At 25.4% G+C, this 13,566-nt stretch overlaps 1 protein-coding gene across 2 annotated transcripts in view; it reads right to left on the bottom strand.

Moving 5' to 3' along the window:
• The window catches only part of rhea (Talin_middle and talin-RS domain-containing protein rhea), a 124,380-nt gene extending 116,625 nt beyond the window's left edge, over positions 1-7,755 (bottom strand). Inside the window, exon 1 of one of the 2 annotated variants that reach the window (XM_087164318.1) lies at positions 7,216-7,755. The gene's annotated coding sequence lies outside the window, so the exon portion shown is untranslated. Of the gene's footprint in view, positions 1-6,949 lie in introns of both variants that reach the window. The other variant, XM_087164317.1, reaches the window with a different exon arrangement.
• Between the last annotated feature and the right edge of the window lie 5,811 nt (positions 7,756-13,566).

Here is a 13,566-nt window from a genome sequence, read left to right as displayed (position 1 = left end):
TTTTTTTAATGAGTGAAAAAAAAAATTTAGAACACATTATTTTAGAAATTATTTAGTTTTCAGATGACATTTTGCTATAGAATAGGAGGCAATACTTCAATTAACTGAGGGTGCATTTGGACCACAGGCAACTGGTTAAGTGTAACCCCCATAGCATCATATATAAATTAGTACTTGAACATACACAATCAATTAAAATAGATTTTTAAAAAATTGGGAAACAATTTTGTTAAGGACTGTTTAGTTTTGTAAAATGTGCTAAGGCCTAAGGAATCACATAATTGACAGTTGATCCGATCCATGCTTGACTAAGATTGATTTTAGGGGATTACTTTTGATTTTAAGAGAGCATTTTTTTTATTACCTTCAATTTTAAAATTGACAAAATTACATAAACAAGTGATACAGATGACTGACACAGATAAATTCAAAAGTAGGGTTACAAAAAAAAAATTAAAAAAAAAAAAAAAAAAAAAAAAAAAGGAAATCCACAACAGAAAAATCTTTAATGCGCTTTTCAAAAATACTGTTTTAAAGCTCTACTTATTTAAATAACAATAAAAATATAATAATGAACGAATTTACTTTTTTAACTCTTGACAAGAAAAAATAAACTTGAAAAATCCATTAAGAAAAATAATCATAAGTAATTAAAATTATAAAAATAATATTTATATATTTAACGATGGAAACCAGTATCTTTGCTAATATGAAGACAATTATGGGTTCAAGAAACCATGAAACCATGTAGAAACCATGAAAAATATTTCAAATAGAAAAGCTATGTTAATTTAGCAAATAACCAATCGAAGTTCTTACAATCATGGATTGATCTAATACTGCAGTTGAGCTACGTAAAAGGAATAACAAAGTAAAAGGTCTGTCTTTTTCTCGCAATTGCAGCTGACAAAACAAAAAATTCATATTTGGCATTATATATTATATATTTTATTATATATTTTCACAATAAAATATATAATATTTATATATTTTATTTTAATTAATGCCAAATGGGTACATAAGAAGCTCCTGCACAAGAAATGTGTTCCGTGAGAAATCATGATGCAAAGTTTGCAAGCTCGGCATTCGTCAGATCAAACTCCCTGACTTTTCCAAATTTTGGCTACAAAATTTAAAATTTCTTGACAATTTCCAAATTTCTTGACTTTTTAAGTAGCGTAGCAACCTTGTACATACTATTAAAAAGTGTAAGATTTATAACTTTACTTGCTTAGATTAATGTAGCTATGGTATAGAATTGTTTATAGCGGTGCTTGTATCAATAATCAAAAGAATCAATGATTATTAAAAAATTTACAATTATTAGCAATTCGACACATGCAATGATTTAAAACTTAAGAATAATCTAAAAACTAAGTGTGCATCAAAATAAGTTTTTTTTTTTTTTTTTAACAAAAGTATCTATCAAAACATATGTAATAACAAAAAGGTAAAAATTCTGTAAATAAACAAAATCAAGTGAGATGTTAAAAATTTTTTTGCATATAAGTAAAACTTATTGGATGAATAACAATTTTTTCCTCTCTCTCATAGTAAGCTCTTATAATTTAAATTTAAAAAAATATAAACAATTTTTTAATTTTAATGTGAAGACAGTTTAATAATTGCATTCAAAAATATACTGCCACTAATGACTATACATTTTCGTATTGTTGATAACATTTTCATTTTATGTAATAGAATGTATCCAATAAAGATAATCAAAAGAAATAATCAGTAGTAAGGAACCAAAAATTTTGTTTTTAACTGTCCTAATATAGAAGTCTTATAAAATTTAATAGAAAAAAGTAATTCACGGTCAATGTTCTCAGTGGCTTCGGAAAAACCTTGGCAATTTTGCTTACCTGCAGAATAAAAAGCCAGACAAAAAATAATGTTAGCAAAAAATAAATTTGCTCCCAGTTAGTGACCAGCATACAATTTCCACAACTAAATAAACTACCAAAACAATTATACTCAAGAAATTTAAGAACGTGAAAAAAAAAAAAAAAATAGAAATTAAAGGTTTCGACTAAAGTTAATTCGACTTTGCGGTACAGTTCATTAGTGGGTTTGATAAATAAAATATTCTGGAGATAAAAATTAAATTACAAATACAAATAATAATTAAAATTTAAAAATATACTTAATTTTTTAGCATTCTCCTGTTTAACTAAGACAGTGTTTCCCAAAGTGTGGTACGCGTACCCCCAGGGGTACGGGAACAGTTAAGCAGGGGTACGCATTCCTATGTGAAATATCTTGCAACAAACAAAAATTTCAAAAAATTTAATTTAAAAACAAAGCTAGCCATAAAAATGTACGATTACGTATTTTTCGTTTGGCTATATTTTTGCAGAGTTAACAGTTAATAATTAGGAGAGTCAACAGCCAGTTGTGATTTCTAACTTTCGTGCAACTCTTCATAGTAAAAAATACATTAATTTTTTATTAGTGGTACACAGCGTTACGAAAAATTTAGAAAGGGTACATAGAAGTCATAAGTTTGGGAAACACCCATCTAAGATATACTCATGTCAAATACCTTTATAAAATCATGTAATGCCCTGGAGAGCCTGTTCACAAAAAGATATATTTTATTAATTGTATTTTTTATTTACATACAGAATCTAAAGTTTATTTTGGCGAGTTCATAACAACAAGCACAATCTAATAGACAAAATTTGAAGGAACAAGACTCCAGCAACCTGTGCCATGTTGCATACAATGGGATACAATAACTGATGATACATTCCATATTGGATTCAGTTGCGGTAAATCATTTCTAATAACATAAAATAAAAAATCAAGTCTTTTCCGAATTCTCACAAAAGTGAAAAAGAATTCTTTAACAGCACTTGCAGTTTGGCTAATATGGTAGCCAAATAGGATATTTTGGTTCTATTTGAAACAATGGAGATCAGTAGCGATAAACCTACATACAATAGAATCTACAAATCCAAATAATTTGAAATAGCATTACTTTGAAGAAATACAAATGAAAAGAATAATATTAAGAATATTATACACATCATCCTTATCAAAGAAAGAAAAGTTAGGCAAATAATACAATAATTTATAAAAAAACAAGAAGTTTTCCATTATTAATTATACTAAGAAATAAAAAATACACGACCTATAAAGATCTTGTTTCCATATTCTTAATAATAGAAACAATATAAGTAGACAATAAAACAATAAGGAATTTAAGATGAGGATGATGTAAAAACAGACGAGAAAATATTTTCCAACATTCTCTTCAAGAACTTGAATTTTGCAAATGAATAATTCGAAAGCCATAAAAAAAACATGATGCTTGAGCGGGAAAACAAACACAGATTTGAACTGTGGTTTAATATAAAAAATGGTATAATTCAATTGTGAGATAGCGAATGAAAACTATGATAAAACATCTTAAAAAGTATTAATCATATTTGTGTTTGTAATAAGCATTATTGCATAAGCTTATCAAGCTAAAAAGACTTGTTCTACACATAATCAAAAAGTAATTGATTATGAAGCATGAGTAATAAACAAGTCAAACGAACACAAAACAGGAGAGCCAAAAAAAAAAAGTTCTTTCTAAATATAGCAAACATGTCACCTTTTGCAACATTATATCTTTAATGTATAATAATATTTAACAATATATCTATAATATGTAATAACTAAAACAAATTTTCACTTCAAACTTACCACAATTAATAACATTAACATCTTATGAAATGCAACTGATTTAAGCTCAGAAATTATATATATATATTTCTTTAATTGAAAACAAAATTATCTGTTTGAAAATTTCAAATCGCACAAAAAGCTGCAAACTGTCTAACCAGAAGTCATGAAAGTAAAGGCCTCGAAATTTGCTATTGTTAACATTTGTATTAAAACATTATCCATTACTTCACATGATAATATACAACCCGACTGGAAGACACGGTTTAAAGTTAAGTCTCCACTATGAGGAAAAAATTAAACGTATTTAATCCACAATTGGAATTTTGGATAATCGAAAAAGCAGAAGTCTTAATTAAAGTGATTTTAAGAAAACTCTGTGTTTAAATTTTATTGGGGATGGGGGAGATGTGTGTCTATCAATCACAATTTAAATTTTATATACAGTATGGAACCCGTTATCCGGAAATCAGAAAACCGGAAAACCAAAAAACCAGAACGAAATTCAATAAATTTCCCCGCCATTTCTAAAAAAAAAAAAAACATTTTTTTTTTTTCCTCATAAGATTTTAGGATTTTTCTTTCTTTTTTGAAAGATGTTTACCTTACCACCATTTTGGAAATAATCATTAGTGTATTACTTCATCGTTTTTTCTTCTTTTTAAGATTATTTCTAACTATTTTTGCTTTTTTTAGTTGGGTTTAACAATAAGAAAACGGCTTTTTGTATCGATTCAGAAAACCGGAAAAATCAGTTATCCGGAATAGCGATGGTCCCGATCGTTCCGGATAATCGATTCCCTACTGTAATATGATTTAGCAACAGCTATAAATTAGCTCATTGAAAGACACAGCTGTTAGATTACGCTGAGAAAAAAAACTGATTGGACTTCAATTGTATCACCCCAGCAGACAACAGTCCACTTCTAATTAGTTCACACAATTATATAACACAGCAAGTAAAATGCAGCTTTGCACCTAAACTGAGCACCCTAACTATAATCGGAATTCTGAATGGTCCTAATTAGTCCCAGTTAAAGGGTTGGTATATATACGTAATCTGTTTGCGCCAGCTATTGTTGGCGCCACAGGAATTTTAAACTTGTAGAGGTTATTTGCAAGGTAGCAATGAGTTATTATACCCATCAAGTTGGCCCCTTGTGATTCTTTTTTTTAAAAAATTTCTTGTGTCCGGAAGACAGTACTAACTTGACGATTATTATTTTGCTATAGATACAGATACTGAAAATTTACTGGCACGGTTATATGGTGAATGTTTGATAGCAATCATAAATCAGAACAAATTACTAATTTATCGAATTATAAAAAAGATAATAATTACAATAAAGAAATTAACTACTAAAAAATCATTAAGTTAAATTATGCAATAATTTTAAATTTGAGTATTAGAGTCGACATAGCTACACAAGATTATCATTCATCGAAGTTCTTTTAATTACTAGTAAAATCTCTACTGTAATGATTTTCCCACCACAATATACAAACAATTTAAACAATAAAAGCTAAGCGATAGTTAATCGTAACAATTTAATGAATGAGAAACTGACAGAGAAAAATTCTCAACCCCTTAAAAAATGCAGTTATCTTTAAATTGGTACATTTAATTAAGGATAAATAAATAAAAATATATCACAAAAACCTTCATTTACAGCAGCAAGAGAAAATATAGTAATTAAAACTATTTTTTCTAGTTACTCTGCAGTTAGTTAAATTCAGATAAATTAGCTTACTCAAATTAATATAGATTATGTAATTTTGAATATTCATATGCTTTTTAAATAAGTTTTATTTTATGATATTATTAACAATATAAGCAATGGCTAGTGAAAGATATCAATATTATGATTCCGCAAAAACAATGACTACTTCTTATAACTAAACAAATATATGGTAGATCATTTATAATGTATTGATGGATTTAATAAAAAATCTCATTTTAAGTAGTTAAAGACTGTTTATTAATGAAAATATTAAAAAAAAAAATCATGCTATTTAAATTATTCATTGAGATTTGTACCTTTAAGTACAATACAATAATGCTTATTTAATAAAAAAAAATGAGTTTATACTTTCAGAAAATTGACAGAGAAGACTCTGAAGTAACAACGATTATAAATGATTTTTTTAAATATAATTTTTAATTAAAACAATCTATTAACAAAATTGATAATAAAATCAATGTTCAATAAATGTTTTATGTAGTTTGTAATTAAAAACATGTTTTCTCTTCTATAATAAGTTTTATTGAAATTATCTATCAATAACATGTGATTTCAATATATGCCTCAATACATATATATCTTTAAATATTGATCTCAATATTATATTGGTTAAAAGATCATTCAAATAAAAATTAAATTTAAAAAAAATATACATAAATTTATAATTGTACTTAAAACATCAACATGTGTTATTTATTTAGTTATAAGGTGATTCTAATAAAAATTAATTCTCAAAAAGTCATAAATATTTATCATACATAAAACATGAATCAATGTATTGATTTCTATATATTTAGATAAATTATTTTAATAACGTACATTATAGAAAAAATTCTGATATATTTGCCATCATTTATTAAACATTTATCTATGTATTGATTATTTTAATAAAAATTATTATAGAGGAAAAAACGTACTTTTTATTGTATAAAATATTAACGTGAACATCGATTTATCTAAATTAAAAATTATCTTAATTAAAGTTAATATTAAGAAACCCATATGATATTTTTATTTTATTTTAATTCCTCAAAATATTCTTCTCCGAAAATCTTTTGAAAGTATTGACTCTATATTTTTTAGATAAGAGAATTATTAATAATTAAATTCATCTTTAAACTAACTATATAAACATGCTATAGGCTTTGAATATTTTAAATAGAAGTAAAAATTAGAAATTTTTAGAATTATCAATGTGTAGTTAAAAAAAAATACTAAAGATTCTCAAATACTAATGATTCGAAAATCCGCATGAATATAACTAAAGATCTTTTTAATAAAAACCGATTCCGTAATAAATACGTTCAATAACAACAACAATGAATAAAAGATATCATTATTAATTAAAAACTTTAAATAATGAATAGCGTAAAGAATTTAAGGAATTTCAAATGTCAGAAAGAATTGAATTTGACTGCACACACAGGGAATTCATTATTTGTGTTACTTTTTTTATATATTTGGAGTAAAAATATAGTTAAACAACTTATGTATTAATTTTATGACAGGGTTCATAAAATGTTAGCACATACCTGTACAAAAAAAATTAATTTCTTCGATTTCTTGTGCTTTGTGATTGATCGCACAAATTGATCAGCGTTAGTGTTTATAGAGAGTAGTTCAGGTCATTTTTAAAAAAATCTATACAGATCAGCTGTGCTTAATTGCACCTGTCAAAGTCAAACTTGTAAATATTTTATTATGTCACCTGTATTCCCGGTATTTTATTGATATTGTCCGATATTAAAGAAAAACTGAACAAATAATTTTCGGCGTTAGCAAAAATTATCGAACTTACCGATCGTTACGGCGGTCACTTTTACCCTTCCCTACTACTCCTATTCTCAGTTTGGCACACCCAAATCACTAAAGATGGCGCTCAAGTGACGTCAGATACACAGGAAGCCGTAAAAGCCGCAATCCGTTCAAAGTCAATCACGACTCACGTCCGTGAAATATGCTCATAATTGCAAAGAAATTGAGAAACCCAAAAGAATTTCCATTAGAATATGTGAAAAGCATTCGATCTTTTACTGTACTTTCTGGTGAAAACACTGCAAAGGTTTATTTCGAAGCAACATGTGCTGATGTTTACACTGTTTCGCTTCGTACGGCCTACTTCTACGAAACTGACACCCATGCGAAGGCTAAGCAGAAACTATCCTTATATGGCACGCCGTTCGCAATCTTTATTAATGCATTTTCATAACCCAACAATGAAGAATTCGAAACACTTGTAGTAGTAAAAATAAAAAGATGTTATGAGTTTTTGTTTCTGTTTGGTAAAAAAGGAGTTAAAATCGTCTTGGAGGCAAGCGTGGTTGCCACATTTGATTCTGTTTCGCATTTTGGCAACGTTTTGCCTTACGCTCATTGAGCGATAGTATAGTTTTTTTTTTCTTCTTTCGAATATTAATAATAAACAAGACCTGGATTTTGATGACATTTGCCTATATCGAATCTTTTTCTCTTTTAGAGCATTTTCTGAGATTTTTCAGAATGCTTTTTTCTTTAAAATTTTTTTATAAGTAAATATTTCATGAGAAAAAATTTTTTAAATTTTTTAATTTTATTTCATATTGACTATTTGCAAAAAGGAAGAAAAAAAATCATTGTAGGAGTCAATTTTTAACGAAATTTTATAATTTCATATTAAATTAAAATAGCATCTAAATTTATTTTTATATATTAATATGTTGTAGGTGAATTTTCTAAAGAAATAAAATTTCAAATTGAAATTCTTCTTAATTGAAAAGAATTTTGTTTTAAAGAAATATTTATCTCATCAATATTCCAGCTTAAAATAAGCACCATATAAATTTAAAGTTTAATTTCCAAAAATTTCAGTTTTTTTCTTATAAGTAAAATGCTTTTTATTCGTTTTGGTACTTTTTGAAAAAAATATAAGAAAAGGAGCAAATTTTCATGAAGCATAAATTTTAAAAAGTTATAGTAAAAATTTCAATTATTTATAAATTTACTGTCAAGTACAAATTGTAGTTTTTACCATTCAATTTTATTTATTTATTTATTTTGGACATTTATTGAAAATAATTCTTAACTTGTAGATTTAACATTTTACTTTCACAACCACTTCTTCATGAATGCAAATGCATAAAAGAAGATAAACAAATACACAATACTATAATTAAATACTCCAACAATAAAGAAAATTTTAAATCGAATAAAGTACAATAGTTTCTTAAATTTATACATAATAGGCTTCTATCTGTTTGACTGAAAGACTGATGAGCATAAGCAAATAAAAATAATGCAATTTTATCATTATGACTGTTGTAACAAATGGAGTATAATATATATGGAGTATTTTATATATATATATATATATATATATATATATATATATATATATATATATATATATATATATATATATATATATATATATATATATATATATATATATATATATATATATATATATATATATATATATATATATATATGTAATAACAGGGCTCCAACCCTGTTATCAGTGTTGTATTTAGCTTGAAATAATTGCAGTCTTAAGCCATCATACGTTCTAAACAGGTTTATTTAAATGAAGGCTGGTATTGCTAACAGTTCACGTCCACACTCCCTATGGGAGGGGAATGGACAAGACTTCTGACAATTCCTGAACAGCTTATCAGGATCAAATCATGATGAAAAGGACACGCAAAACTATACGTTCTTTCGTTTTATACCAACATAGATTTGAGGTAAAAAGGCACATTTCGTACATTCCTTGTATCTTTACGCATTAAGGAAAATCATTTCTGCTTCCTTATATGGAATTGAAAAAGGGAACGATTCTAAAAATAACTCTTCCTTTGAAATATAAATCTATTTATATTTCAATGGTATGTTTTCAGCCTTGAATTCCCAAAATAGAATCTCTCTACGCTTATTCTTTAACAAAGACATTTTATGAAAACGAAAGAGTTTTAATTCTTTTATTAATACAAAAGTATTTAATTTTTGTATTACATATATATATATATATATATATATATATATATATATATATATATATATATATATATATATATATATATATATATATATATATATATATAAGCTTTTAAAAAAAACACTCCTTTTTGCGGATATAATCGGGTGAGCTGATGACGAGATTATATATGTTTTCATTATTTTGTTTTTCGGCTTTTTAATAATTTTTTTAACAAAAAAAATATTCTTTAAATATTTTGAAATTATTTCATTTTAATAATTTTTCGTCTCTTTTCATTAATATTTGTTATGTTATATTCCATATTCTCTCTGTACTTTTATCTTATTTTCTGAGTTTTATATATTTGCAGCCTATGCGCAGTTAATAAAACTTATAATTTATTATTTTTCTTCGTTTTTCTCTCTTTTTATCATTTTTGTCTTTATTGTGCATAATAATAAATAAATATACATTATAAATAAATAACACGTTAGTAAAAAAAAAAATTTAAAAAGAGGCAAACTCATTATTTTAACAGGAGATAAAGGTGATACAGTGCACAGAAATTTGGGCTATTGATGTTATTCTGACGCAACCTATCACTCATTTCTTTTCTTAACTAGTTAGAGTATGTGTGGGAAAAGGAAAAGTACTCCCATAAAATGAGTTTTTTTGTTTTGTTTTTTTATAATGCAAAAAAAGTAAATAAATTAATAATTATATTAATATATTATAATAATATATTATCAAAAAATTTTATTTTATTTGGAAACATTACAATAAGTCTACTTAAATATATGAACTGATTGTCATGCAGACAATGACAAAATAAATTCGCTTCGAACCAAGAAAGAATATATAAAATGCGTACAATGCGCAAAATATTTTTAAGCGATTTGAAATTTTTTTTACAAAATTATAAAATTCATTTATTTAAAAAAAAACTTCGTGTCAAAAATAATTTTTAATAATCACTTTTTATTTTATTTAATGGTTGTCGAAAAAATTTTGAACTGTAATTTATACAATTTATTTACATCATTTTAAACATGTAATTGTACGATGGTAAAATAAAAAAATTGTATGAAATCGGACGAATTGATTCTGAGTTAACAAATTGTAAACAAGCATATTTAAAATTTGATTACTTGAGAACTATTTGACCGATTTCCTTTAAAGTTTTTGTCATTTAAGATTACCATTAAGATTATTATTGTCTAAATTTTTCCATTTAAGATTACATTCTTTAAATGATGTAAAAAAAAAAGAAATTTCTTGCAATTCGAAAGTTTTTAACCACTGCAAAATAAAATGTTAAAAAAATAATAAATAATTATTAAAAATTATTTTTTGCATCTTTAAGCGAATTTTATTATCGTGTGCAAAAAATTTTTGATTCACTTTCTAAGTCTCGAGACATGTCAAAATACACAAAAAGTAAAATCAACATTAAGGGAATTTCGACTGCTCTTCTGATTGGGACTTTTGTGATCACATTTCCCAGATTGTGACTATACTTTATGTTTTGTGGGTCAGGTATCATAATCCGTCGAAAAAAGATATGTTTATTCAGAGAAAACAGGCTTATGTGTCTGATTTCGTAACTTAAAATATCATCTGCACTAATTAATTAGGATATTTGAGGTCAATCATCGAACAATTAAAATTGTTTCTTACATGAAAATTCGATTATTAGAAACAGAAATTATTCTGGATGTCCCATTTTTGTGCACTGTACATGTGTAATGGTGACAATATTTAACGCTTTTAAAATAAATGAGTAAATACATCAATTTAAAACACAGTGCAATCTGTTTTTGAAAAATATAACACTCTGTTTTATTACATGAATTAACTAACAACTTGACAACTTAAAAAAAATGCACATTATTGATGCAAAAAATTTTTATGAATTATTTCCTCATTGTAAAAAATAATAAAAAATTTACAAATTGCCCTTCATTACATTAATTACATCTTAACGTAAGTAAACAAGTCCTTCTTAAAAATTTTGACTACTTATTTCTTGAAACATATTGATTTTTGAAAAACATGACACCCACTTTGTAATTAATTTGAAATAAGTTTCTAAGAAATTCTTCATTGCAAAAAATTATACAAAATTCACAAAGTGCCCTTCATTATATTAACTATATATGCTCTTTACGTACCATGATTTGGACTAAGTAAATTCTCACGTTAAGAGCATATATGAATAATATATATGTATGTTTACTCACGTTAAGAGCATATATGTATAATTAACGTACTGAAGGACAATTTGCGAATTTTTTTAATTTTTTTGCAATGAAGAAATAATTTTAAACTTGTTTCAGATTATACAGCTCTCATCATTTTTTTTTAAAAACTACCCATATGGGTCACGAAATAAGTACCTAAAATATTTAAGAAGCAATTTTTCAGTCCAAACAATGCTACGTTATCAGCATACATAATAAAGGAGAACATTTCGTGAATTTTTTATAATTTTTTGCAATGAGGATTTCATTTGAAACTGTTTCAGATTACAAAGGAAGTGTCAAATTTGGCAAAAATTCCCGTAGACGTGAAAAAATAAATACCCCAAATTTTTCAGAAAAATATGTTTAGTCCAAATCATGCTACGTTAAGAGCAATAATATAGTTAACGTAATAAAGGATATATTACGAATTTTATTTAAATTTTTTGCAGCAATGAACTCATTTGAAACTTGATTAAGATTGAAAAATGAGCTTCAGTTCTTTCAAAAATACCCGTATATGTCAAAAAATGTGAACTCAAAATTTTCAAGAAGCAATTTTTAGTCCAAACAATGCTGCATAAGGAGCATACATATAAAAATAAAGAAAGACACTTTGAGAATTTTTTGTAACTTTTTCCAATGAAAAATTCATTTGAAATTTGTTTCAAATTACAAATTAAGTGCCATTTTTTTTTTCAAAAATACTCATAGATGTGAAGAAATAATCACTACATTTTTTTTAAGAAGCATTTGTTTAGTCTAAACCATGTGATGTTTATAGCATGTTATATATATATATATGGATAAATTAATGGAGAACACTTAGCGAATTTTTTTATAATTATTTGCAATGAGGAATTCATTTGAAACATATTTCAGATTAAAAAGTAAGTGTCAAATTTTTCTAATATTCCCATAATTGTGAAGAAATAAATATCCAAAATTTTTAAGAAGCATTTATTTAGTCCAAACCATGCTACGTCATACCTTCTTAAAGCTTATCAGTTATATATATATATATATAAGAACTGTTCACTGCATAAATCGATTTACTCTATTTTAATTTTATGAGTCAAAGTACTAAGTTCAGTCGCACATTTTTATCGTTATAATAAATCTCCTAAATAATCAAGACCAATAAATACCTCTAAACGATAAAAAATTTTAATTTAAAATTTGTGTTTTATAGGGAATTGGAAATATATACATTATTTCTCTCTCTTCGCATTTTCTATTTCATGTTACTATTATTTCCTTATGCAGTTAATCTAATAGTATTGCTTATGTATAGATTATCTATTTTTATGTATTGGCACTCAATCATATATGGCAGTACTTTTACTTTCGTTACTTGTACCGCCGGTACAAATAAAAAGTACGTACTTTTATTTGTACTTCGTTACTTTTGAAATTTAGTACTTTTACTTGTACTTTCGTTACTTTTTTAGGGAAAAAGTGCAAGTATTTGTAACGGAAATATCGAATGAAATCGTTACTTTTTTCTAAAACTCAGTAAACTTTAAAAAAAAAAAAAAAAAAAAAAAAAAATTTAAATTAAAAAAAAAATACTTGTTTTTTTTTTTTAATTTATAAAATTAATGTGCAATATATATGCATTCACAGCTAACTTCGTGTTTAAATACCTTCTGTTTCAACTTATACTGCACGTTCAATTATTTTTTACTAGCTCAAAGATCACAAAGCAATCTGAAACCCCGTGTTTGCTTTGTTTACGTTTGTGCTTTTAAAACGCGTTTCAAAAAAGTAAAATAATTTTAAATCAATGGTAATTTAAATAAATAAAAATAATAAACTAAAAATTGAAATCAATAGATAAAATTTCTTTTTCGTGCAAATCCATAAAAAGTTTGATATTAAAATTATATTTGATTTTAAAATTATATTATACGATTACATTATAAAATTATATTATAATATTCTTCCGAATTTA

This window comes from Parasteatoda tepidariorum, chromosome 5 (assembly GCF_982258835.1).
Source record: "Parasteatoda tepidariorum strain Cologne lab strain chromosome 5, Ptep-v5.0, whole genome shotgun sequence".
NCBI lineage: Eukaryota > Metazoa > Arthropoda > Arachnida > Araneae > Theridiidae > Parasteatoda > Parasteatoda tepidariorum.
This window is presented reverse-complemented; position numbering and strand designations above follow the sequence as displayed.